Source organism: Heterodontus francisci, chromosome 5, assembly GCF_036365525.1.
Source record: "Heterodontus francisci isolate sHetFra1 chromosome 5, sHetFra1.hap1, whole genome shotgun sequence".
NCBI classification, from domain to species: Eukaryota; Metazoa; Chordata; class Chondrichthyes; order Heterodontiformes; family Heterodontidae; genus Heterodontus; species Heterodontus francisci.
Genome location: NC_090375.1, coordinates 17,677,353 through 17,704,659, shown reverse-complemented (window position 1 = coordinate 17,704,659; position 27,307 = coordinate 17,677,353). Strand labels below are relative to the sequence as shown.

The 27,307-nt window shown below is 40.7% G+C and overlaps 1 protein-coding gene across 11 annotated transcripts in view; it reads right to left on the bottom strand.

Annotated features, from left to right (window-relative positions):
* LOC137369760 (intermembrane lipid transfer protein VPS13B-like) overlaps positions 1-27,307 on the bottom strand; it is a 1,379,747-nt gene that overhangs the window by 1,297,111 nt on the left and 55,329 nt on the right. The gene's annotated exons all lie outside the window — the stretch shown is intronic.

Genomic DNA, 27,307 nt, shown 5'->3' with positions numbered 1-27,307 from the left:
GGCAGGAAAGTGGAACTGAAGCCCAAGATCAGCCATGATCGTACTGAATGGCAGAGCAGGCTCAATGGGCCATATGGTCTATTTCTGCTCCTATTTCTTGCGTTCTTATGTTTGTTGCACTCCCTCTATGGCGATAATATCCTTCCTAAGGTAAGGGAAACAAAACTGCACACAGTACCCCAGGTGCAGTCTAACCAAGGTTCTATACAATTGAAGCAAGACTTCACTACTCCTGTACTCAAATCCTCTTGCGATAAAGGCCAACATACTATTAGCCTTCTTAATTGCTTGCTGCACCTGCAGGTTAGCTTTCAGTGACATATTGACAAGGACACCCAGGTCCCTTTGTACGTCTACACTTCCTAATCTCTTACCATTTAAGAAATACTCTGCACATCTATTCCTCCTACCAAAATGGATCATCTCACATTTTTCCACATTATAGTCCATCTGCCATGTTCTTGCCCACTCACTAAGTCTGTCCAAATCCCCTTGAAGCTGCTTTGCATCATCCTAACAACACACATTCCCACCTAGTTTTGTGTCATCCACGGACTTGGAAATATTGCATTTGGTCCCCACATCCAAACTATTGATATATATTGTGAACAGCTGGGACCCAAGCACTGATCCTTGCAGTACCTCTCTAGACATAGCCTGCCAACGCAAGAATGACCCATTGATTCATACTCTGCTAACCAATCCTTAATCCATGTCAGCATATTACCTCCTATCCCATGTGCTTTAAATTTGCTAACCAACCTCTTGTGGGGGATTTTATCAAAAACCTTCTGAAAATCCAAGTATACTACGTTCCCAACTCCTCTTTATCAATTCTGCTAATAACATCCTCAAAAAACTCAAACAGGTTCATCGAACATGATTTCCCATTCATAAATCCATGTTGACTATGCCCGATCAGATCTCCAAGTCTCCATTTATTATATCCTTTAGAAGAGATTCTAACATTTTCCCCATTACTGATGTAAGGCTAACAGATCTGTACTTCCCCGTTTTCTCTCTCCCTCCCTTCTTAAATAGTGGGGTGACATTTGCCAGTATCTATAGAATTTTGCAAGATGTTCATCAATGCATCCACTATCCCCACAGCTACCTCTTTCAACACTCTGGGATGTAGAATATCAGGTCCTGGGGACTTATCAACCTTCAGCCCCATTAATTTCTCCAATACAAGCTTCTTACTGATTTCCTTCAATTCCTCATTCTCCCTAGTCCCTTGGATCTTTAATTCTGGGAGATTTCTTGTATCTCCCTCAGTGAAGACAGACACAAAGCAATCATTTAGCTTCTCTGCTATTTCTCTATTTTCCATTATAAATCCTCCTGACTCTGCCTGTAATGGACCCACATTTGGTTTTGCCAAACATTTCCTTTTTATGTACCTATAGAAGCTTTTACAGTCCATTTTTATGTTTTTGCTGGTTTGCATTCATATTCTATTCTCTCGATCAGTTTCTTGGTCCTCCTTTGCTTTATTCTAAAATCCTCCCAATCCTCAGGTTTACTACTATTTCTGGCAACTTTATAGGCCTTGCCTTTTAATCTTATACAATCCTCAACTTCCTGTGTTAGCCACGGTTAACTGCCTTTACCATTGGAGTTTTTGTGCCTTGAAGGAATGTATAGTTGCTGTAAACTATGTAATATTTCTTTAAATACTATCCACTGCCGATATACTGTCATACCTTTTAATGTATTTTTCCAATCCACTTAAGCCAATTTGCCCCTCATACCTTCATAATTTCCTTTGTTCAAATTTAACACCCTGGCTTCAGATTGAACTACCCCACTTTCAAATATAATGTAAAATTCTATCATAATGTGGTCACTCATCCCTAAAGGTTCTTTTCCAACAAGATTATTGATCAGCTCTTTCTCATTGCATAATGCTAGATCTAAAATAGCCTGTCCTGTAGTCAGTTCCTCAACATACTGCTCTAGAAAACCATCCCTAACACACTCTGGAAACTCGTCTTCCAGAGCATTAGTGCTCATTAGGCTTACCCAGTCTATGTGCAGGTTGAAATCACCCATAATTACCCATGCTACATGATTCTCTAATCTCCTGATTAATACCATGCCCCACACTATCACTACTGTTTGGTGGCCTATAAACAACTCCTACCAAATGTTTGCTGCCCCTTGCTGTTTCTTAGCTCCACCCAAACAGATTCCACATTTTGTTCTTCCGATCTGAGATCCTCCCTTACGAATGTACTGATCCCATCCCTTATTTTATATATGGAATAGATTAGTGCTTCAAGTTTCATTTTCCTGGAAACTGCTCAAGGTTCGTTTCTCTAGAAACAAAATCAGTGGAATGATTATTGTTAGTCATGACAGCTGTAGCTAGCCCGAAATGGGACAATGGTCAGACGAGGCCTCTGCAATAGTGGGAGAGCAACTGAGTAGATACTTAAAAAGAATAACGACATCATAAAACTGTGTTGGGCTTCTCATTTAACCTTATCTAATTAAGATGCTTGCTAAAATACCTAAGTTAATTAGCATACAGAAGTAGAATAGAAGTTACTTTAGTGAACAACACTATAGTTGGTGGATGAATGGACGGAAGAACCGATCGCGCATGCAGCTTTCCTGACGAATCTGGACCGGTACTCGCTATGTGTACGGTCGTATGTTTTTGACCAGTATTTTATAACCAGTCTTAAACTCTGATTAAATTCAACATACCCACCATATTCACCGGAGTCAATCCAATTGAAAGACTGAAACTAACACAGTGATCTACTGTTGTAAACAACTCTCACCTAACATAAATGTTATTCGTTAAACAGATTTAACAAAGAAAATATGCCTGTACAAGTAACACATAAAGGAGCTTGAGATCACCCTTGATCATAAATCCAGGAGATTGTATTCAACTTGAGCTATCTATATGTCAACATAAAGCATCATCATCAGTGAATTATACTATTTATTCTATTAGCATCTGAAGTTCATAGGTATTCCAAGATGGATTGAATCACCCTATTTGAAAAAAAAACTCCAGGGTCAAATGCAGTTCCCATTCAAGGTGCTCTGCTTTTCCAAAATTCTTTCAGAATTCTGAATTCCCTGGTGTGTTTCTTCCTGTGTTACGAGGGTTTCCATTTTCTCTTAAAATTTGAGAATCTATATTTTTAAAACTGAAGAGGATTCAACGGATGCTGAAATCTTGAAGAAGTTACCAGAAGTTTTGGACTAAACATAAACAAGTTTTACTGGAAGGCACCTGTTGGCAAAGAACCCAGCAGGGGCTTGTGTTTTGACCTGAAGAGCTATTTACAAGGAAATGACAAGTCATTGAAGAAACTTTGCATTGAATGCGAGAATTGCAGCATTTGTTGCTGCACCCCTGATGTAAAACCTATGTGAAGCCTTCTGAAGTTGCATCTCTTGAAAGCTTACACAAATTGAACAGCATCACCTGGAAAGAACTGTTCTAAGAAGATCCCATTGACAGCCACCTATTCGCCTTCTTTTCACAGCTTGTGTTTTTTTTATTCGTTTCTGAAAAGGTTTTAGTTTCATTTTTAACTGTTAAAGGTTGGAGTTTGCTTATTGACCTGCCAGAAGAACAGAAGATGATCTAGCTAGCCCATCTTAGTTTTGAAAAGAAAATCCTGTGTCAAATGCGCCTCCTATATTTGAAGAAATCCTGCAGGTTTGCAGAAACCCTGCATCTTTGAAGACTTTGCACTGAATGTGAGAATTGAAACATTTGTTGCAGCAGCCCTGATGTAAAACCTATATGAAGCCTTCTGAAGTTGCATCTCTTGAAAGTTTAACACAAATTGAACAGCATCACCTGGAAAGAACTGTTCTAGGAAGATCCCATTGACAGCCACCTATTCGCCTTCTTTTCACAGCTTGTGTTTTTTTTATTCCTTCTATTTCTTTCTAACATCTGTAAACAAAAATCCCTTTTTTTCCCCAGTTAACCAGCTGTGTATCTATGTGTGTGTGCATGAGGGCGAGGATAAATAAAGGACTTCAATATTTCCATTTGTGTGTGTATGTTTTACTTCATTATTGGTTAAGACTTGTGTCATACAGGCCCCCACCTGCCAAGAATGAGGCATACATTATTTCGCCACATAAACATTAAAAACTTTAAAATGTTGCTGGGAAGAAAAGAGGGCCTACCACGTGGAATTTCCAGGCCCTTTGCCAGAAAGACCTTTTGTGCATACTCACAGACAGTGTTGGAACAAAGGACCTAGTCCCTGCTTCTCCAATGCACAGAAGACCTGGTCAGACTAGTTTAGTCACATGACTAACTGGCTGTTTGAATTTGAACTTGAACTTGCCACAGAGTGTTTTAAACTCAGAAAGCTCTTTGCTCCTGGACAGAAAAGACCTCTCTCCTGTCCGCTCCAAACTCTTTCTTACGGAACTGAAGACCCATTGAAGACACATGAACCCCAAGAGAGAAAAGTCTCCTACAGTGAACAAGGTTTAAGAAGAATACAGGGTCCCAATGAAAAGCAAGAATTACCCACAAAAGGACTACAGTGAGCTCAAAGCACAGTAACAAAAAACTCTTCTGATATTGCCTCAAACCTCTCCATTTTATTTTTCTCCTGCTCTTTTCTGTCTCTATTTGCAAGTGCGTATCGCGTATGCATGCTAGCTTGGGGCGTGTCGTGTATCCGTAGGCGTTAACCAAATTAGAGTTTAAGTTTCAAAAAATTTCACTTTTCTTCTTTAAACCTCAGAAGGCCTGTTTGTGCTCATTTCTTTACCTTTTAATTGGAAAGCAGTGAACAAGAATTCACCAAGGGGGAGCTCAAAACACAGTGTGTTTAAAAACATAAACCCTGTTACAATAGGACCAGGTAAAGGCTAAAAGGGATCCCTGGACACCTTTCTCACCTGGTCGTAACAGAAATTTGAGTGCTAGCGTCTGAAATTTTACCCACAGACAAGCGAGAAATTGGAAGTGGGAAGCCAAATTGTTCCTGATCACCTTTCTCACCTGGTCGTAACACTTGGTTTATAATAAACTGATAATTTTGTTGTTTATTAAAGAAACCCCGATTGGTGTGCTTTATTCTGGGGAAAAGTAGAGTGGGAAAATTTAAATATATGTTGTGACCTGTGGAGAAGTGGGACTGAATTAACAGTGTACTCCTTCTGCCTCAGCTGTAACACCTGCTTCTTCCACTCTCAAGTCAACTGCCTTTTGGGCAGTTGAAAACACCGATGTAGGCTTTAACAAGTACAGAAATATTGCTATAACAGGAACACTGCTATTATGTAGGTATGCACACATGCTTAAAAGTTAAAATGCATCCACTCACTCTTAAAGCTAAAAATGATGAATAGATTGATTCCTGTGCTACGAGGAGAAATTGAACAGAATGGACCTATATTCTCAAAGTTTCAAAGAATGAGAAATGATCTCATTGAAATGTATAAAATTCTTAGAGGGTTTGGAAGGTGAGAGGTTGTTTTCCCTGTTTGAAGAGGATAGAGCTGGGGGGCATAACCTCAGGGGGGACAGGGATGCTCAATCATTTAGGACTGAGATGAGGAGAAATTTCTTCACTCAGAGGTTTGTAAATCTTCAGAATTATCTACCCCAGAGAGATGTGGATGCTTACTCGCTGAATATATTGAAGACTGAGATCAATAGATTTTTGGGCACTGAGGGAATTAAGGAATATGGGGATAGGGTGGGAAAGTTCAGCCATGATCTTATTAAATGGCAGAGGACGTTCAATGGGCTGTATGGCGTACTCCTGTTCAGGTCTCTTAATTAATTCATGAATAAGAACAACATTTATGGGAACATAAAAAGTCAATTTGCAAATAAGCAAGCAGACTTCCTTCCATGAAAGATGGGAGGGAGCGTTGTTTGGTGGAGGCTGGAATATCTGAAAATATTTTCACTTTTGGATTTATTGAAAAGTTGAACATTTGGACTGCAAAGGCTGAGCAATTGCTGCATAGCCTTGTTGTTGCCACAAACCACACTTCCCCCGGTGTCTGACAAATAACTTTGATCAAGAAGTAAACTGTACTGGCCATGTGTCTATTCTTTTAAATTCACTAATATAGTTTTTAGAAATCTCAGCTGTGCAGGCAGTTTTCTTGCTGAAAATCAAAAGTGACCTGCCATCACTGTCCACTGACTTTAAAAAAAAACACTTGCTGCTGGCATTCTAAATCCTGGCAACAGATTTTCTGTTAATCATTTGTTAGTATCATACTATTCCAGGAAGGGACTCAAACTCAGTAGAATAAATCTTCCAAAAGTACCTGACAGAAATTTTACTACAGCTAACCAGGGAATAACAGGACTTTTGCTTCCTGTTTATTTTAGAATCTTTGCCAGTTGATTTCTAGAGAAACCATAACCCTTCAGATGTCTTCATCAGCAAACCACAAACCCAGGCACAGCTTGTGCAATAATCTTGGCATAATTTGTAGGTTCACATTAATAAGTGCAACATGCGTGCCGGAAAACGACCAAAGATGACAATGTAACAGCTGTGCTCTGGCTTTTGAGGGCTATGAAATTGGTATTCTAATTTTGACAGCAAAGATTTTTGCTTCAAATTATCTCAACTTCCAGAGGATTTACATTTCTTTTTCATCAAGTTAAAAGTCTCTCCAGTTCTAATTTGAGGTAACTGTTACAAGTAAATTTATATAAAAATTGCCATGTAGTTAAAAGCATATTAATAATTACTCTGCATTGAATGTGTTAATAACAGCATCTTTTTTAAAAATACACCAATTAATAATGAATGTTTTCTTCAATGTATTCTGCAAGACTTAAGATTATGAAAAAAGTTGTCAGATAAACAACATTTCTTTTTAAGAAACAGCATTCCTCCATCACACCCACTTACGGTTAACACGGTGGGTAGAGTTTCCATTTTGAGCACAATTAGCGACCAGTTGCACCCAAAATTGTGCATGTTTTGCAGACAGCATTTTTTTATCCTCGAGTTTCCACTGAAACTTATTTGTAGATCATCGAACGTAAAATCTGCCACGGACCAGCACAGTCAGGCAGTGTTTTAAAATGTAACTTCTTAAAAGAAAACACACAGACCATTCGCTAGTTATTTTGGGGTACTATAGACAATTTTAGTAATTTTTTTTTTAATTACATTCAAAGGCAAGATTTAGGATGCGTAGGATGGGGAAGGAAACTGCAGGGGATGGGCACAATCGAAATGTGGAGCTTATTCAAGGAGCAGCTACTGCGTGTCCTTGATAAGTATGTACCTGTCAGGCAGGGAGGAAGTTGTCGAGCGAGGGAGCCGTGGTTTACTAAAGAAGTTGAAGCGCTTGTCAAGAGGAAGAAGAAGGCTTATGTTAGGATGAGACGTGAAGGCTCAGTTAGGGCGCTTGAGAGTTACAAGCTAGCCAGGAAGGATCTAAAGGGAGAGCTAAGAAGAGCAGGGAGAGGACACGAGAAGTCATTGGCGGATAGGATCAAGGAAAACCCTAAGGCTTTCTATAGGTATATCAGGAATAAAAGAATGACTAGAGTTAGATTAGGGCCAATCAAGGATAGTAGTGGGAAGTTGTGTGTGGAATCAGAGGAGATAGGGGAAGCATTAAATGAATATTTTTCGTCAGTATTTACAGTAGAGAAAGAAAATGTTGTCGAGGAGAATACTGAGATTCAGACTACTAGGCTAGATGGGATTGAGGTTCACAAGGAGGAGGTGTTAGCAATTTTGGAAAGTGTGAAAATAGATAAGTCCCCTGGGCCAGATGGGATTTATCCTAGGATTCTCTGGGAAGCCAGGGAGGAGAGTGCAGAGCCTTTGTCCTTGATCTTTATGTCGTCATTGTCGACAGGAATAGTGCCAGAAGACTGGAGGATAGCAAATGTTGTCCCCTTGTTCAAGAAGGGGAGTAGAGACAGCCCTGGTAATTATAGACCTGTGAGCCTTACTTCGGTTGTGGGTAAAATGTTGGAAAAGGTTATAAGAGACAGGATTTATAATCATCTTGAAAAGAATAAGTTCATTAGTGATAGTCAGCACGGTTTTGTGAAGGGTAGGTCGTGCCTCACAAACCTTATTGAGTTTTTCGAGAAGGTGACCAAACAGGTGGATGAGGGTAAAGCTGTGGATGTGGTGTATATAGATTTCAGTAAGGCGTTTGATAAGGTTCCCCATGGTAGGCTATTGCAGAAAATACGGAAGTATGGGGTTGAAGGTGATTTAGAGCTTTGGATCAGAAATTGGCTAGCTGAAAGAAGACAGAGGGTGGTGGTTGATGGCAAATGTTCATCCTGGAGTTTAGTTACTAGTGGTGTACCGCAAGGATCTGTTTTGGGGCCACTGCTGTTTGTCATTTTTATAAATGACCTGGAAGAGGGTGTAGAAGGGTGGGTTAGTAAATTTGCGGATGACACGAAGGTCGGTGGAGTTGTGGATAGTGCCGAAGGATGTTGTAGGGTACAGAGGGACATAGATAGGCTGCAGAGCTGGGCTGAGAGATGGCAAATGGAGTTTAATGCGGAAAAGTGTGAGGTGATTCACTTTGGAAGGAGTAACAGGAATGCAGAGTACTGGGCTAATGGGAAGATTCTTGGTAGTGTAGATGAACAGAGAGATCTTGGTGTCCAGGTACGTAAATCCCTGAAAGTTGCTACCCAGGTTAATAGGGCTGTTAAGAAGGCATATGGTGTGTTAGCTTTTATTAGTAGGGGGATCGAGTTTCGGAGCCACGAGGTCATGCTGCAGCTGTACAAAACTCTGGTGAGGCCGCACCTGGAGTATTGCGTGCAGTTCTGGTCACAGCATTATAGGAAGGATGTGGAAGCTTTGGAAAAGGTGCAGAGGAGATTTACTAGGATGTTGCCTGGTATGGAGGGAAGGTCTTATGAGGAAAGGCTGAGGGACTTGAGGTTGTTTTCGTTGGAGAGAAGGAGGAGGAGAGGTGACTTAATAGAGAATATAAGATAATCAGAGGGTTAGATAGGGTGGATAGTGAGAGTCTTTTTCCTCGGATGGTGATGGCAAACACGAGGGGACATAGCTTTAAGTTGAGGGGTGATAGATATAGGACAGATGTCAGAGGTAGTTTCTTTACGCAGAGAGTAGTAGGGGCGTGGAACGCCCTGCCTGCAGCAGTAGTAGATTCGCCAACTTTAAGGGCATTTAAGTGGTCATTGGATAGACATATGGATGTAAATGGAATAGTGTAGGTCAGATGATCGGGGCAACATCGAGGGCCGAAGGGCCTGTACTGTGCTGTCAAGTTCTAAAAAAGCTTTTACAATATGCCTATTAGTGTCCTTGCATCCAAAGGAACCAGTTTAATTTTTAGAGCCTCTTCGTAGGCCTGAAAACGAGCGCAATTAGCAGGAACTTCCACGAGTGATTAATGTAGCCAGGGGCGCGGCCAGTTTGTGCATGGTGGCTGCCTTCTAACACAATGTTTTTTAAACTTGCTTAACAGAATCACAGAACCTCGATTTGCAAATAACGTAATGTGCGCTTAAAATTGCACCCAAAAAAATGTGCAAACAAAAGGAAACTCTACTTGGATCTTCCCTCAGGAAAAACAGCTTTTTTAAAAAAAAAAATTTGATTCCAAAGCTGAATTTCAAACATTGTAATTTTCATGCTTAACTGCCACTTAGCTAAATTGATTTCAATCAGATTCGAAGATTAAATCTATTTTAAAAAGCCCATAAGATCCTTGGCTTTACAAATATGGGCATAAAGTACCAAAGCATGGAGGTTACGTTAAAACTTTATAAATCACTCCTTTGATCTCAACTATAGTATTGCGTCCAATTCCAGGCATCACATTTTCGAAAGGGTGTCAAGGTCTTGGAGGGGCTACAAAGAAGTGTTAGTAGGCTGGTACCCAGAATGAGAAATTTCAATCATCTGGACAGAAGAGAAAAGTTGGGGTTGTTTTCCTTCGAGCAGAGAAGATTTTGATAAATATTTCCACTACTAGGAGGGTTAGTAACGAGAGGATATCAATATAAAATAATTGGGAAAAAACCCCAGTTGGGGGGGTGGGGGGGAATACTGTTATTTTTAAAACTCAGCAACTTATGATCTGGAATACATTGCCCGATAGGCTGATGGAAACAGATTCACAGCAACTCTCAAAGGGAATTGGATAGCTACTTAAAAAGGAAAAGTTTGTAGGGTTTAAGGAAAAGATGGGGAATGGGACTAATGGATAGCACAGTAGTTCAGGGAACCCACACATGCGAGATAGGCTGAATAGCCACCTTCTCTCTCTCGCTCCTCTGCCTCTCCAGTCTCCCCCTTTAGCTCTCTCTCTCTCCACCAGTCTCTCTTTCTCTCTCCCCCCAGTCACTTTCTCTCTCTCCTAGGTCTTTAAACAGGTAGCCACAACGAAAGCTTTCCTAACGTACATAAAAACACTACAAGTAAAGTTAAAAGATAAAAACAACCCAGTCGGAAGAACATAAGAACTAAGAAATAGGAGTACAAGTAGACCATTCAGCCCTTCGAGCCTGCTCCGCCATTCAATGAGATCATGGCTGAACTTCCACTTCAACACTGTTTTCCTGCACTATCCCCTTGATGCTTTTAATATGTAGAAATCTATCAATCTCAGTCTTGAACATACTCAACGACAGCCTCCACAGCCATCTGAGGCAGAAAATTCCAAAGATTCACCACCCTCTGGGCTGAATTTTACGAGTGCGCCACAGTTTGCGGCGGCGCACTCCGAAGGCGACATGCATCCTGCGCGGATGTGCCATCCCTGAGCCCCTGCAATATTACGTAGGGGGGGGGGCTGATTTAAATAGAGGGGGCAGAGCTGCCACCCCTGATGACGTAGAGGGGGCAGCCGCCGCATCACGCACCATTTTTAAAGTGCTTTAAGCCCTTAGAGGTAATTTAAATTTTTTAAGCTAAAGCACTCAGAATTTTTAATTAAACATTAATAAAGATATGGAGGCCCTTCCCCAATGGTCATCTCAGTGCCCGATATGACCAACAATTGCCTTTTTCCCTACCCGCACTTCTCCCCCAACCTTCTAACTTTTGTGCTTCAACCCCTTCCCACCATCCCCACATCCAGTAAAAAGTGACTTCCCCACTCCCCCACCCCTTCCCACCCTGAAAATTCTATTCCTTCCCCCCTCCGCACCAGGTTCTCGCCTCGGAACTCCTTCATCTGAATATGCAAATTAACAATAAACACATGTAAATTAACTTACTTGCAGGCAGCGGCCGTCCCACTGTACAGAGTTCCAGAGGCGCATGAAGGCCGAACAGCAGCCATAAAATCGGCGTGGGAAGGCCTCCACCTGCAGTTAAGTTAATTTTAAGACAAGTGTTTATTCCGCAGAAAATATGTGGCGGGCCCTTCTCAACGTCGCAGGCCGAGGCGGGCCTCTCCCCACAGAATTTTACTGGCCCCCCACAATGCGACCCACAGCGTCAAGGGGCTAGTAGAATCTTTCCCTCAGTGAAGAAATAAATTCCTGCTCATCTCAGTCCGAAATGGCCTGTTCCTTATTCTGAGACTGTGTCCACTGGTTTTAGACTCCCTAGCCAAGGGAAACATCCTTCCTGCATCAACCCTATCGAGCCCTGTAAGAATTTTGTACGTTTGAATGGGATCACCTCTCATTCTTCTAAAATCCAGAGAATAAAGGCCCAGTCTATTTAATTTTTCCTCAAAGGACAATCCCTCCTTCCCAGGAATTAGTTTTGCGAACCTTCATTGCATTCCCTCGATGGCAAGTTTATCTTTCCTTAGATAAGAAGACCAAAACTGCACAGAATACTCCAGGTGTGGTCTCACCAAGGCTCGAGAAAATTGCAGTAAGCCACCTTTACTCCGATACTTAAATGCCCTTGTAATAAAGGGCAACATACCAGTTGCCTTCTTAATTGCTTGCTCTGCCTGCATGTTAGTTTTCAGTGACTCATGAACAAGAACATCGAACTCCCTTTAAAGTTCAACACTTCGCAGCCGCTCATCATTTAAAAAAATAATCTATTTCTGTTTTTCCTACCTAAGTGGATAACCTCATATTTCTCCACATTGAATTTCACCTGCCATATTTTTGCTCACTTGCTTAGCCTCCCCAAATCCCCTTGAAGCATCTTTGCATCCACAAAACTCATACTTTTACCTAGTTTTGTGTCATCTGCAAACTTGGAAATATTACATTTAATCCTGACACCCAAATCATTGATATCGATTGTGAATATCTGGGGCCCAAGTACTGATCCTTAAGGTACCACTAGTCACAGCCTGTCAACCTGCAATGACCCATTTAATCCTACTGTTTTCTGTCCGTTAACCAGTTCTCAATCCATGCCAGTATATTCCCCCGAATCCCATGTGATCTAATTTTGTTTACTAACCTCTTTTGTTGGACCTTATCAAAAGCTTTCTGAAAATCTAAATATACCACATCCACTGGTTCCCACTTATCTATTCTGCTCGTTACATTCTCAAAAAACTCCAAAAGGTTTGTTAAACATGATTTCTCTTTCATAAATCCATGTTGACTCTGCCCAATGCTACCATTATTAACTTAATGTCCCATTATCACATCTTTTATTATAGATTCTAGCATTTTCCCTACAACTTTGTTTGACTAACAGGTCTGTAGCTCCCCATTTTCGCTCTTCCTCCTTTCTTAAATCACAGTGACTCCTGACGGCGCAGAGCGATCACGGACTTCATCAGTGCGTGCGAACATTTGCCAGCTTGTCAGTATAAATGCGTGCATGCGCGCACTGGCGTCACCACACAATGACGTCCTCACCCCCCAACAGCGCGATTGCCAACGCCATTCCGTCTAACAGTATCCTGATCCCTCCAGCCATCCCCGCTTCAATCACCGCTTTCAAGTTCCTGCTCCATCCTGCCTTGCCGCTGCCTTCCCTCAGCCACTCGCTCCTGCCTTCGCCGCTTCTCCCCTAGGCGGCTCGCTCCCTGCCTTGTCGCTTCCCCCCCAGCCAATCACTCTGACCCTCGCCCTTCCACTCTCGGCCACTCGCTCCTGGCATCGTCACTTCCCCCCTCAGCCAATCGCTCCCCGCCACTCCAGCCAAAGGGGCAGGGAACGAGCCGCCGAAGCAGCAAGGCGAGGAGCGAGCGACCGAGGGGTGAAGGGGCGGTGCTGGAGCGAGTGGTTGAGAGAAGGCAGGTGCAGGAGGGAGCGGCGAAGACAAGCGCAATGGCAAGAGGGAGCAGGGTACTGTTGGGGGTGGGATGGAGGCAGCAATCACAGCCAGCGAGGGGATTTCAATTAAATTTGTTTTTTTGTGACATATTGAGCATCACCATTTTTATTACTGGCACCTGCCTGAGACGTCGCAAACGGTGACCTTTCAGTGGATGAGGCTGCATTTGCACATGTGCCAATATTGTGCCACCTAGTGGTTGCGTTGTCAGCAAACGCATCCTTCTTAAATAGTGGGATTACATTTGCCACCTTCCAATCTGCAGGAACCATTCAGAGTCTTTTGAATTTTAAAAGATGACCACCAATGCATCTGTCTCCACAGCCACCTCTTTCAACACTCTGGAATGTAGATCATCAGGTCCAGAAGATTTATCCACTTTCAGTCCCATTACGTTCTCCACTACTTTTTTTTTTAAACTGATATTAATATCTTGCAATTCCTCGTTTACACCATTCCTTTGATTCTCCATTATTTCTTGGAGGTTTTTAGATTTTCCCTCTGTGAAGACAGATACGATGTTTAGTTTCTCTGCCATTTCCTTATTCCCCATTATAAATTCTCCTGACTCTGCTTGCAATGGGCCCACATTTGTTTTTGCTAATCTTTTCCTTTTTACATACCTATAGAAGCTTTTACAGGCCATTTTTAATGTTTCTCACTAGTTTACTCTCGTATTCTCTCTTTCTTAATCTTTTTCTTGGTCCCCCTTTGTTGGATTCTAAAATGCTCCCAATCCTCAGGCTTACCAGTTTTTTTGACAACTTTATACGCCACTTCCTTTGATCCAATACAATCCTTGCTTTCTTTCGTTAGCCACAGTTGGAACACTTTCCTTACTGGGTTTTTGTGCATAAAAGAAATGTATTTTTGTTGTAAACTACGTATTAATTCTTTAAATATTAGCCACTGCCTGTCTACCATCGTTCCCAATCCACCATAGCGAATTTGCCCCTCATAACTTCATAGTTTCCTTTGCTTAGATTTAAGACCCTAGTTTCCGATTGAACTACATCACTTTCAAACTTAATGTAAAATTCTATCATATTATGGTCACTCTTTACTAAAGGCTGCTTTACCACAAGATTATTAATCATCCCTTTTTCATTGCACAACACCAGATCTAAAATCGCCCATTCCCTAGCTGATTCCTCAACGTACTGCTTGAGAAAACCATCTCACATATATTCCAAGAATTCGTCCTCTACAACATTGGTACTAATTACATTTACCCAGTCTATATGTAGACTTAAATCCCTCATGATTACTGTATTACCCTTGTTACACGCACCTCAAATTTCCTGATTTATACAGGGATTTACATTAGCACTGCTGTTTGGTGGCCTATAAACAACTACCAACAATGTTTTCTGCCACTTGCTGTTTCTTAGTTCCACCCAAACTTAGTTCTAAAGATCAAGATGTAGAATTAGGTCATCTCTAACTAAAGTATTAATGCCCTCTTTAATTAACAGAGCGACGCCACCACCTTTTCCCAGCTTCCTGTCAATCCTGAATGTCACTTACTGATGGTCATATCGCTAGTATCCCAAGTCTCCAAATGTATTTTGTACAAAGAAGGCAACAAAACTTAAAGCCCATCAATGCTCATCACACTTGTTAAATGGCACAACCTCATTCACCATCCTCTCCAACCACTTGTCATGCTAGGTGCTGGGTTAACAAAAATCTTGGAAAGTAACCAGTGGCTAACTTCAGCAAAAACTCCAAACTCCAAGGCAAATTTCACTAGACTCCCAAAGCAATCTCCAGGTGACCAGGATTACGCAGGACAACACTCAACACAATTAACTAACCACCTCTTTCCCTCCCCTCTTCCTCAATCATATTTACAAAGAACAAAGAACAGCACAGGAGCAGGCCATTCAGCCCTCCAAACCTGCGCCGATCTTGATACCTGCCTAAACTAAAACCTTCTGCTCTTCTGGGGTCCGTATCCCTCTATTCCCATCCTATTCATGTATCTGTCAAGATGCCTCTTAAACGTCGCTATGGTACCTGCTTCCACCAGCTCCCCCGGCAACAAGCTCCAGGCACTCACCACCCTCTGTGTAAAGAACTTGCCTCGCACATCCCCTCTAAACCTTGCCCCTCTCACCTTAAACCTATGTCCCCTAGTAACTGACTCTTCCACCCTGGGAAAAAGCTTCTGCCTACCCACTCATAAACCATGCCGCTCATAACTTTGTAAACCTCTAACATGTCGCCCCTCCACCTCCGTCGTTCCAGTGAAAACAATCCGAGTTTATCCAACCTCTCCTCATAGCTAATGCCCCCCAGACCAGGCAACATCCTGCTAAACCTCTTCTGTACCCTCTCCAAAGCCTCCACGTCCTTCTGGTAGTGTGGCGACCAGAATTGCACGCAATATTCTAAGTGTGGCCTAACAAGTTCTGTACAGCTGCAGCATGACTTGCCTATTTTTATACTCTATGCCCCGACTGATGAAGGCAAGCACGCCGTATGCCTTCTTGACTACCTTATTCACCTGCGTTGCCACTTTCAGTGACCGGTGGACCTGTACGCCCAGATCTCTCTGCATGTCAATACTCCTAAGGGTTCTGCCATTTACAGTATACTTCCCACCTGCATTAGACCTTCCAAAATGCATTACCTCACATTTGTCCGGATTAAACTGTACTGCGCTGTAATGTTCTAATTCTAATTCTAAACTCCATCTGCCATTTCTCCGCCCAAGTTTCCAACCGATCTATATCCTGCTGTATCCTCTGACAATCCTCATCACTGTCCGCAACTCCACCAACCTTTGTGTCGTCCGCAAACTTACTAATCAGACCAGCTACATTTTCCTCCAAATCATTTATATATACTATAAACAGCAAAGGTCCCTGCACTGATCCCTGCGGAAGACCACTAGTCACATCCCTCCATATGTTCTGATATCCTTAGGAACATAGGGCTGTTCAGGACCAGAGTATTTCCAACATCAGTCACATATCACTACCCAACCTTGTCTCTCTTTTCAATAGCCTAGCCTTCCAAATACTATTGTTCTCAAAATCTGATAACCTTCCTGCCTGTTATCTCACATACTTACCACATCTATACCGTAACTGTGTATTGAGCTTTTATCTTCTAAGTTTGAATTCACGCCCCTTTTGTTAATATTGATCATTTCTCTGCAATCCCACTTAACTAGTCATCAGAGAATCATAAAAAATCCAATAAGACCATCTTTAAGTCATTTCTCTTCCAATGTAAACATTCGTAGTACTCCGTTATTTTTTTTTTAATAACCAAAGTGTCCACTCAGGCCAGGATGTTCCTTCCAAAAACTGTACAATATACTCAAGGTACATGTGGACTAGTGCTTCGTACAAATTGATCACCACCTCCTGGGAATGTCTTTAATCCCTCAAGCTATACAACCTCATCATATCTGCCTGTTCCATCACAGCTTTAAATTGTGCTGGTAGTTTATGCGTATTTTCCTCTGACACCACCACCCCCACCTCCAACCCAGCTCCCTTTCCTCGTCATTTCCTGTAGACTGTTCCCATCAATTTTGTACTGTTTGGTCTTTTCACCAGTTTCTTGACTTTGCATTTTTCTACACGAAACATCTCCCACATCTGCAAATTTACTGCTTGCTCCCTACTAACCTAGAACCCCTTCCAACTTAGTATCATTGCCAAAGGTGGAACACCCTAATATCTTCAACCTTAATACCATGCTTGGTAAATTATTCCAAGCATTTATCACTCTACTATTCACTGAATTTAAATTTATAGCTTATAATGAGTTACCTCAATCTATACCATTTCATCATTTATGCACCTCAATAAGGCACACTTTTAACAGTCTTATTTCTAAACTTACAGGGGTTGGGCTTCTCTACTATTTACTCATAGCTGATTGTCTTTAGAATTGGGATCAGAGTTTGTGTTTATTCAGCAACAGAAGCGTTAAGAGGTTCAATCAACCAAGTCCTGCTCAAGGATCAACACAATGAGAAGGTCTGGAAGCCCAAACAGCTAAATAGTTAATCAATGGTTCTTCTTCCTAAAAGATAAATGAAAGAACCAACTAAAAGATGGATGACAGCTTAACAAGTTATTAAGAGATACTAATAAAAATTATAAATGAGAGATTGAAGTTGTTGAACTCAAACAAAAAATTCTAACCTAGATTTCAGTATGTTCTCCCTCCAAACACCAAGTACACTTGTGTATAAAATTGTAACTAAAATATGATTAATTGTTCAATGTTAAACTCTCACAGCAGAATCTCTTTAAACACTAACAGGTCAGGCCAGACAGAAAAATAGCTGAACAAGCATCTTCAAATCCCAAAGATTCTAAATTATTGGCCCTGATTCTGGAGTCACAGCAAAATAAAAAAAAAGCATCAAATTCAATCTTCCTGATGACTTACATCACTGATAAGATAGTATAGCTATATGATTGAAGACTTCTTTTTTAAAAAATAAAGCTGTTACGTCCTCAGTTAGCAGAAGCTATGCAAGACTTGCCTGTACCAAGCATGTCCTTGCATAACAGACACATCAAGAAAATTCTGTATTTCTGCAAAATGAATCTAGCCTCCACAGAATTTTACTGCCAGAAAACCCAAAGTGCAAAGATTAAGACTATCCTATCTGTATGAGGAAATGGGACATGGTTGGAAGTATGTTCAACACAGCCATATTTTAGAAAAGCTTAAAAATAATTTCATTCAAGCATAGGTTTTAACTATAGAATTCTGACTTTTACCAATCATATAATCTTGTTTTCTTCTGCTATTTATGCCCCATTCCCTAGGCTGTTTACAACATATGACAAAATTTTTTCGACATAACAGTCAATATTGCAGGCTGGAAATTATAACTGTCACACAGTTGTGTGAAAAGGTTTAAACAATTATATTCAAATTACAATCTGTAAATTCTTAAAAGATTTTACTAATTTAAGAAGCAATGTGGTATTTTTCAATCTGTGTGGTATGTATCTGACAACATACCAATGTTTATTATTCTTTCAGTTGACCACATGCTTGAGAAAACTTTCCTATATGGCAAGTGACAACCTAGCCAATTATTCTAAGTCAAACCACATTTTTCTGTTTAAAAAATACACACAAAAGAATCCAAGTACTTGAAGCAGTGCATTTTTTTTTTAAACTTCCAATTTCTCTTTAGTAAACTTTAAAATTTGTACACTGGTGAAACGGTTAATATTTCTGTCATCTCTGGCTTAATTTTCAAGGAGAGAAAGCGTTAGCTTTAATAATTAGGAAGGAAAGCAAGTGTCAACAAGCATGATGTATGGGCTGATTGTGAGTTCCCATGGGGGAAGAAAATATAAACACTGTAGTGAAAATAAGACTGGATGATATACTTACTGATCCTCTACTAGACCAAGAACAAGGATTTTAGGACATATGACCAAGTCCTTCACAAATTCTTGTTCACCCATCACCCCTGTCCTGTCCACTCACTCACTTACATTGGCTCCCTGTCCCCCAAACCTAAAATTAACTATTCTCATCCTTGTGTTTATGCCCCTTCATGGTCTCACCCTTCCCCAACTCTAAACTCATCCAGTGCAACAATTCGACTCTTGCACCCCTTTTCTGAACACTATATTCCTCCAACTCTAGCCTCTTGCACACCTGCCCCTTCTTCCACTTGATCACTGGTGACCATGTCCTCAACTACCAAAGCTCCATCCTCAAATTCCCTCTTCAAACTCCTCTGTCTCTTCACTTCCATCTCTTCCTTTCAGACCCTCGTTAAAATCCACCTTTTTAGCAAAGCTTTTGGTCAGCCCTTCTAATATTTAGCTCTTATTTAACACAGTGACTGTTTTGCTTTATGCATCAAAGAAGTGCCTTGGGATATTTTTCTCTGTTAAAGGTGCGATATAAATCAAGGTTATTGTTGAAAGAACTTGCAGTGCTCAGGAATTCAAAAATGTGAAAAATGACGTCAATGTCACAACCAGTTATATGTAAATCTGTATCACATATGTCGTGCATAACAAATATGTGTTCTCAAGTTAACTGAAAGGACTAATAAACTGAGTTTCATCTTGTTCAAATCCCTCCATAGACTCTCCATATCTCTATAAACTTCTCCTGCCCTACAACCTTCAGAGATCTCTGCCCTCCTCCAAATCTGATGTCTTGCACATCACCATTTTTAGCGCTCCATTGGCAGCCATGCCTTGAGCTGCCCAGGCTCTAAGCTTTAGAATTGCCTTCCTCAAACTCTCCACTTTTAAATCACTCTTTAAAACCTACCTCTTTGACCAGGTTTTTGGGCACCTGTCCTAATATCTCTGTGGAGCTCGGTGCAAAATTCTGTTCAATATCGCTCTTGCGAAGTGCCTTTGAATTTTTTTTTTACTGTGTTGAAGGCACTACATAAATACAAGTTGTTGTTGTGGTGAAAACCCCACAAAGGAATACAAGTTCTATCTCATTCACACTTATGATAAACAATGGAATAGTAATTCAATGCAGATTTACTTCATTTTGGAGTTTAATTTAAAATTAAGCAAGCGCATGCAAGTTAAATGCAGAGTTCTAATAACTGAAGCAAAACATTACTAGGAAAGACAAACCTATTTACAATAGTATTTACAATAGAATACAGAAAACATTAGAATTTCCTTCATAAGTTGGAACTCCAACAATTTGATCTTAATTTTGAAAGTTGCCATTTATACTGCTAGAATTGTTTTATTAAGTCGTTCAACTAAGACATCAGCATTTTGCATGTTTAAACATACAAGGAAAAAAATGGAGTGAGGGGGCCCTTAAAAATATACAGAATATTGAAGTACTAACTACATAATAATGAAAGGACAGGAAGCTACCAGAAATTTAATATTTTCCGGTTAACAATCAAGGACTTGAGAGCACATTCCTACATTGAAATAACAGAACATGTAAAGATGTATTTCCAACAGCTCAATTTATTCAGTTCTGTATTTTTTCAAGAATGCCACTGCGTCTTTGATTTTGAATGACTCAGATTTGCCACTTCCAGGCATTATTTAGCATGTCAAAAATCACACTACAACTAAAGTTAGAATTTGATCAGCATATTGTATGCTTCAACTTACTTAGTTAGGCCGCTAATGTGAAAATTAACTACAATAAAGGAGTTAAAAAGTCTGTAAATACAGAGAAGTTATTATGCATGGTTCCCAGTCTGACTGCAGAACAAATAATGTTCTTTAATCTTCATATGAAAGATCTAAGATTTATACAAGTTCTTTAAAAAAATTACTCAAGTAATATTCCTTGAATCATTCCAACTACATGAAGTACTTATACCATTTGAAAAACCATCCCATATTAAAGTGACTAAAAAAAGTTATACTAATTTGTACGAGTCATGAATTAGACCAACATTTTCTCAGAGTTATTATCCTGTAGGGAATATCCAATTTCCAGCCTTTGGTTATGCATTAACATTTAAAATTACACTTGAATCCTGGCTTCTCCCAAAGCAATAAGATCTTCTCTCCCTCTCAATGGCAACGCAAGAGCTATTATGAGTAACTAAACCCAAAATTCTTAAAATCTCTCAGGACACTGTAGGAAATAACTCCCTCCCCTGTCACCACCACCAAAGAATCTGTGTTGAAAACTCAAATCTAATCATTACTATTTGGCAATTTAATTCAGATTTAAATATATATTTGGAAAGTTGATCTGTGCACCAAGACAAATTTTGAGACAGGGCTGCGGAGAAAGGATCAAGCAAAAAGTCAGAAAGTGCCAAACATCCTAGCCAAGTAAGCAACTATTCTGACTTTCCTTCTCCACCCACCCCTACCACCGCGCACCCCGCCCGCCCCCCCCACCATCTCAATCACAATATTTCAATCAACTACTAGAAAAAATACAAAATTGCTTTGAGAAAAATATTTTAAAGCTGTCCAAACTGTAATCCATTCTTTACATCAAAATAATTAGTTTTATTCCATGCAATCACGGCTTGTTCCGTGAAAAAGGCCAAATGTTTTGCAAAGGTGCAAGGTTCGAACAAAGATAATTCAATTTAGCTAACCAAAATGAAGTTTTTTAAAATTCAGACCCAAAAACAATGAAAGATGAAAAAACTGTACTTTTGTTTCAGGAGTAAGATAAAGAGCAGTGGTTCTCAAAGCATAGTCCGGTCTGCAAGGGTCTTCCAGGTGGTCCGAGGGCTGGTTCAAAATACAAGTCACGGACACGCAACGCCACAGCCGAGGCCATACAAAAGAACAGGCAAGAACCCTCAACCCCACCATTGCATGACGTCACACAACCAGACCAATTCCCACATGCACAGCATGAGTCTTCAAAAGCGCAAATAACAATGTAATTTGATAAGCAAGATTCATGTTACTGTTCATTTTGTTTGATTAATATAGATCCTAAATAAGTATTAGTTTCGAAGAAGGTTATTGTGATGATCTTATAGCACATATTAGAAATAAAATAAAAGTGGTCTCATGTAGTATTAAGGTTTATAATATCTATAGTTTTATTTCTGGCATGAATTAATTTACTTATGACATTTACTTTAAAAAATTAATAAACATAAATTTACTACATTTAGTCACAGAAAAACAGCAAAGGATTTATAGTTTCCATAGGTTCCCATTAATTCTGATGAGTTTTGTCATGGTGGCAAGCAAAAGCGGGTAGGTGGTCCACGAGATCGTTTGCCCCACCTAAGTGGTCTGCGAATGAAAATTTTGAAGAACCAATGATGCAGAGGTACATATTTTTGGAAAGATCTTTGGGATCTCATGAGATCCCAGACACCCCACACAATGGGCTGGATTTTGTTCTCAGCCCAACGTCGGGTTCCATGGTGGGGGCGGAGGCGGGCCAGAGAATCGGAGCATCAGCGGCCGCCACGGAACCTGACGTCGGGATTTCCAGGCCCGATCTTCCCAGCAGCAGGGAAGCTCCATGGCGGCCCCTCCCCCACTCTGTGACGGGACTCTGCTTTCCATATGCTAATTAGATGTTTGTATTAATTTAAATGAAACCCACAGCAATCTTACCTTCAGTTCCTGATCTTCAGCGTGACGTGCAGCACTCATGTGCCTTCACTTTCCCAGCCTGGGAAAGCTGACGCCACAGTGGGGAAGGGGTCAACTCTGCAGTATTTGTATAGGAAAGTGGCGGGGGGCCGGGGGGGGGGGGGGAAGAAAGGAGTCATCTCTGCATTTTGTTCAACAGTCCGCAAGGCTGGCAGCCTTTTAAAAATGGCACTACCACCTGCTTCCGCATCAGGTGATGCCGTGAACGGCAACGCCAATGCCACCCCTGCCATGTGATTTTGGGGGGGGCAGCGCCATTTTCGGGACTACAAAATCCAGCCCAATGATTTACTATACAAACCGCACATAAAAGCAAAGCAATCCTTGATGTCTCCCTTTTTGTACAATAATGTCTTGTTGTTCTGCACGTAACAATCCAAGACCTTTTCATGTTCAAGCGTGCTTAGTTATACTCCCATTCATATCCTTGAATTTTCAGCAATTCAAAACAACTAGTTCCTATATACAACATTTAATGTAATAAAACATCCCAAGGCACTTCACAGGAGCATTATAAAACAAATTATGACCCAGAGCTACATATGGGGAAATTAGGTCAGGTGACCAAATGCTTGATTAAAGAGGCAGGTTTTAAGGCGTGCCTTAAAGGAGTAAGGCAGAGAGGCGGAGAGTTGTCGGGAGGGGATTTTAGATATTAGGGCCAAGGCAACTGAAGACACGGCCTCCAAAGCACAGATATCTGAGGGTTGTGGGTCTAGAAAGGGGCGAAGTCATGGAGGAATTTGAAAAAAGGATGAGAATTTTTAAATCAAGACATTGCTTGACTGTGCACAATATAGATCAGACAGCACAGGGGTGATAGGTCACCAGTTCCAGAATATGTGTATAACATATCTTCTTAGCATGTGTAGTATGCCAATGCTCGAGGACTCCATATTCTTAAGTACCAAAATGATGAGACATTCATTGTGTGTATGGATTTTTAATTTCCTTTTCATTCGTTTTGTCATTTATAGCCTTTGTATGATAACTAGGCTCCTATGTTAAGCATTTTAGGGACGTAGGAACAGGAGTAGGCCATTTAGACCCTTGAACCTATCCAACCATTCAATGAGGTCATGGCTGATCTGCAACCTAACTCCATGTACCTGCCTTTGCCCCATATCCCTTAATACCTTTGATAGATTTTTGAGAACCAATCTCAGATTTAAAATTTACAACTGCCATTTGAGAAGAGAGTTCCAAAATTATACCATCCTTTGCATGAAAAAGGGTTTCCTAATTTCACTCCTGAAAGGTCTGGCTCAAATTTTTAAACTAGTCCTACACTCTCCAACTTGCAGAAAGTGTTTCTCCTAGGTACTCTATCTGTTCTCCTTAATAGCTTGAAAGCATTTTGGTCAAGTCACCCAAAACTTTCTAAATTCCAGGAAATACAACACTAGTTTGTGTAATCTGTCCTCATAGTTCAACACTTGGAGTCCAGGTATCACTCTGGTTAATCTACGCTGCACTCTCGAAGGCGAATAATATCCTTCCCAAGGTGTGGTGTCCAGAACTGCTCACAATACTCCACGTGTGGTCTAACCAGGGCTTTGTATAACTGAAATGTGACTTCTACCCGCTTGCATTCTAGTGCTCTAGATGTAAAGGCCAGCATTCCATTCGTCTTTTTGATTATTTTCTGTACCTACTGTTACGACCAGGTGAGAAAAAGAGGTCTAGGGTTCCCTTTCAGCCTTCACCTGGTCTTACTGTAACAGGGTTTAAATTTAAACACAGTGTTTTTAGTTCCCCCTTGGTGACTCCTTGTTCACTGCTTTCCAATTATAAGGCAAAGAAACCAGCACAAACAGGCTCTCTCAGGTTTAAAGAAGAAAAGTTGAAATTTAATAAACTTAAACTATAATTCGGTTAACGCCTACGGATGCAAAACGTGCCCACGCTAGCATGCATACGTGATACACACATGCAAATTGGGACGGAAAAGAGAAAAAAAAAGTGGAAAAGGTTGAAGCAATGTCTGAAGAGGGTTTGTATTAGGGCTCTTCAAGCTCACTGTAGAGTCCTTGATTGTAGGTAGATTTTGCTTTTCGTTGGGGCCCAGTATTCTTCTTAAACCTCATTCGCTGTAGCAGACTTTTCTCTCTTGGGGTTCATGTGTCTTCAGTGGATTCAAAGGCTTGTGACAAAGAGATGGGAACAGGTAGACAGGCAGGAGAGGCTGTGGCGAGCCAGCCATAGAGTCATAGAGAGATACAGCACTGAAACAGGCCCTTCGGCCCACCGAGTCTGTGCCGACCATCAACCACCCATTTATACTAATCCTACATTAATCCCATATTCCGTTCCACATCCCCACCTTCCCTCAATTCTCCTACCACCTATCGACACCGGGGCAATTTACAATGGCCAATTTACCTATCAACCTGCAAGTCTTTGGCTGCGGGAGAAAACTGGAGCACCCAGCGGAAACCCACGCCAGGAAAGCTCTTCTCAGCCTATTCACTTAATCTATTAACATCTATTTGCAATGTTATGCTTCCATCTACACTGCAAATCCATCTTCAATTGTAAATCATTCTATTAACAAACATACAGGTTCATTAATACTATGCAGTCTAATGTTCACCAGATATTCCTGCCTTTCACCCCAGAATGCTTTATGTACTTCCATAATACAAATATTTAATAGACGGAAATTGATTACGGATCAAATTATTTGGTCATCACCAAAAGAAGCACAAAAAGGATCATAACAAGATTGATTATTGAGCATATCAAAATGAGCATATCAAGATACTGAGATAAGACTATGTGATTAAAACAAACAACTTGGTTAATCAAGCTAAGTGTAAGCCTTACCTGCCATACATATGCACAAAGTTAAGCTATACAAATACAAGCGTAGTTTGTGGTATTACAAGATGATAACACAAGCAAGCAGCTGATACAATTATGAGCCGCATAACCTATTATGCTGAAATACAATACATTGAGATGCACTGTACAATACAAATTAATTTCTAACACCATTAAAAACACATTTAACATCCCATGGCATTCTGGGAAGAACAACCTTAGAGTTCTCCCTAATTAATATGGACCCTCACAAAACAGATTGATAGTCATTTATCTCATTCCTGCTTGTGGGACCTTGCTGTGTATAAATATGCTGCCATATTTCCCTACATCACAATAGCAAGTTCACTTCAAAATATTACATTAACTGTAATGTACTTTGGGACATCCTGAGATCATGAAAAGGTGCACAGTCTCTCTTTCTTATTTCCTCCGGCGATTGCCGGAGCTGGCGGGCAGCCATAGAGGCGGGGCTGGAGCGTGGCGAGTAGAAGAGACTTGGCAGATGGCAGGAAGGGGGACAGAAGCGCGGGGAGAGAGCCAACTGTGTAGCAGCCCCGACGGCCAGTTTTGTCTGCAGCACCTGTGGAAGAGTCTGTCACTCTAGAATTGGCCTTCATAGCCAATCCAGGCGCTGCTTCACAAACCACTGACCACCTCCAGGCGCTTACCCATTGTCTCTAGAGACAAGGAGGCCAAAGAAGAATAATAATCTAATACTATTTATGTTTTTGTAACAACAGCTTGCATTTATATCATGCTTTAACATAGCAAAACATCCCAAGGAACTTAATGCTTTAGAGCATAATCAATAAAAATTTGACACAACCACAGAAAAACATATCAGGTCAAATAGCCAAAAGCTTGGTCAAAGAGGTAGGTTTCAAGGAGGACAAAGGGGTAGAGAGGCAGAGAAGTTTGAGGAAATTTAAACTTAAGGCCCTTCAACAATACCTCCCAACAATAAAATGATTCAACGATCAGAAAGAAGTTTTGCAAATTGACTATTTCTAACAATCTGTAGTTTAAGCTGACATAATAGTTCACTAACTGTCAATCACTGACAGGGTATAAAAATCTCTTGTTACCTTTCAGAACCAAACCTTCCAAGTCCTTTCAACATATGCTTATAAAAATAACCTGTCCATCAAATTAATAATGTCAGACAGTAAGGAAACAGTTTGCAAAGGCTGAGTACCCTTAATGTGGAGGCCCAAAGACTAGCACTAGGAAGTTAGCCTGTGGTCTTAAAGGTGCATTTCAACAACCTGAAGTTGTGAAACTACTGCTGTCGATTATGTTTTAATGTACACTGTTAATGCACGTTGCTCTAATTTTAGCTTAATTTCAGCCTGGTAATCATATTGAAAACATTTAGAAAGGGAAAATAGGGTCTGTTAACTGTATATTTTTAAATTAATCATGAATCTTGAAAAAGCTTTAAAATTACAAGCAAACATAAAAACATACATTACAAAATAAAATCAGAGAAAGGAAAAAAGAAAAATACCATCTCAGAATTTTTTTCCAGTTATTTGCCCCCCACCCACCACCCCCCCCCCCCCCCCCCCGCCCACCCCACAAAGGTGAGGTCGACTGGCTTGTAATTACTCCAGCTTTCCCTTCCTCCCTTTTTTAAACAATGATCCAACGTTAGCAGTCTTCCAGTCCTCCGGCACCACACCAGTAACCAGAGAGGATTGGAAAATGATGGTCAGAGCCTCCGCTATTTTTTCTCTTGCTTCCTTTAGCAGCCTAGAATACATTTCATCCAGACCTGGTGATTTATCCATTTTCCAGGATGCTTTGGTGAAGGTAGCACATGGGATAATTTCCTTTATTGGCCAAGGCCTAGAGTATGTGGCTCAGGGTCACATGCTCCTCTGAGTAGAACAGCAACGAGGTTATGCAAACTATATAAAACACTAGCTAGAACATAGCTCAAGTACTGCATACAGTTCAGGTCACTGCATTCGAGGATCACACCAGAGAGGGTGCAGAAGAGCTTTATGAGGATGTTGCCAGGAATGGAGAATTTTTGCAATGAGGAAAGATTGGATAGGCGAGGATTGCTTTCTTTGGAGCAGAAGAGACTGAGGGAAGATTTAGTTGAGGTGTATAAAATTATGAGGAACTTAGATAGAGTGGATAGGAAGGACTTACTTCACTTCGCACAAAGGTCAATAAACAATT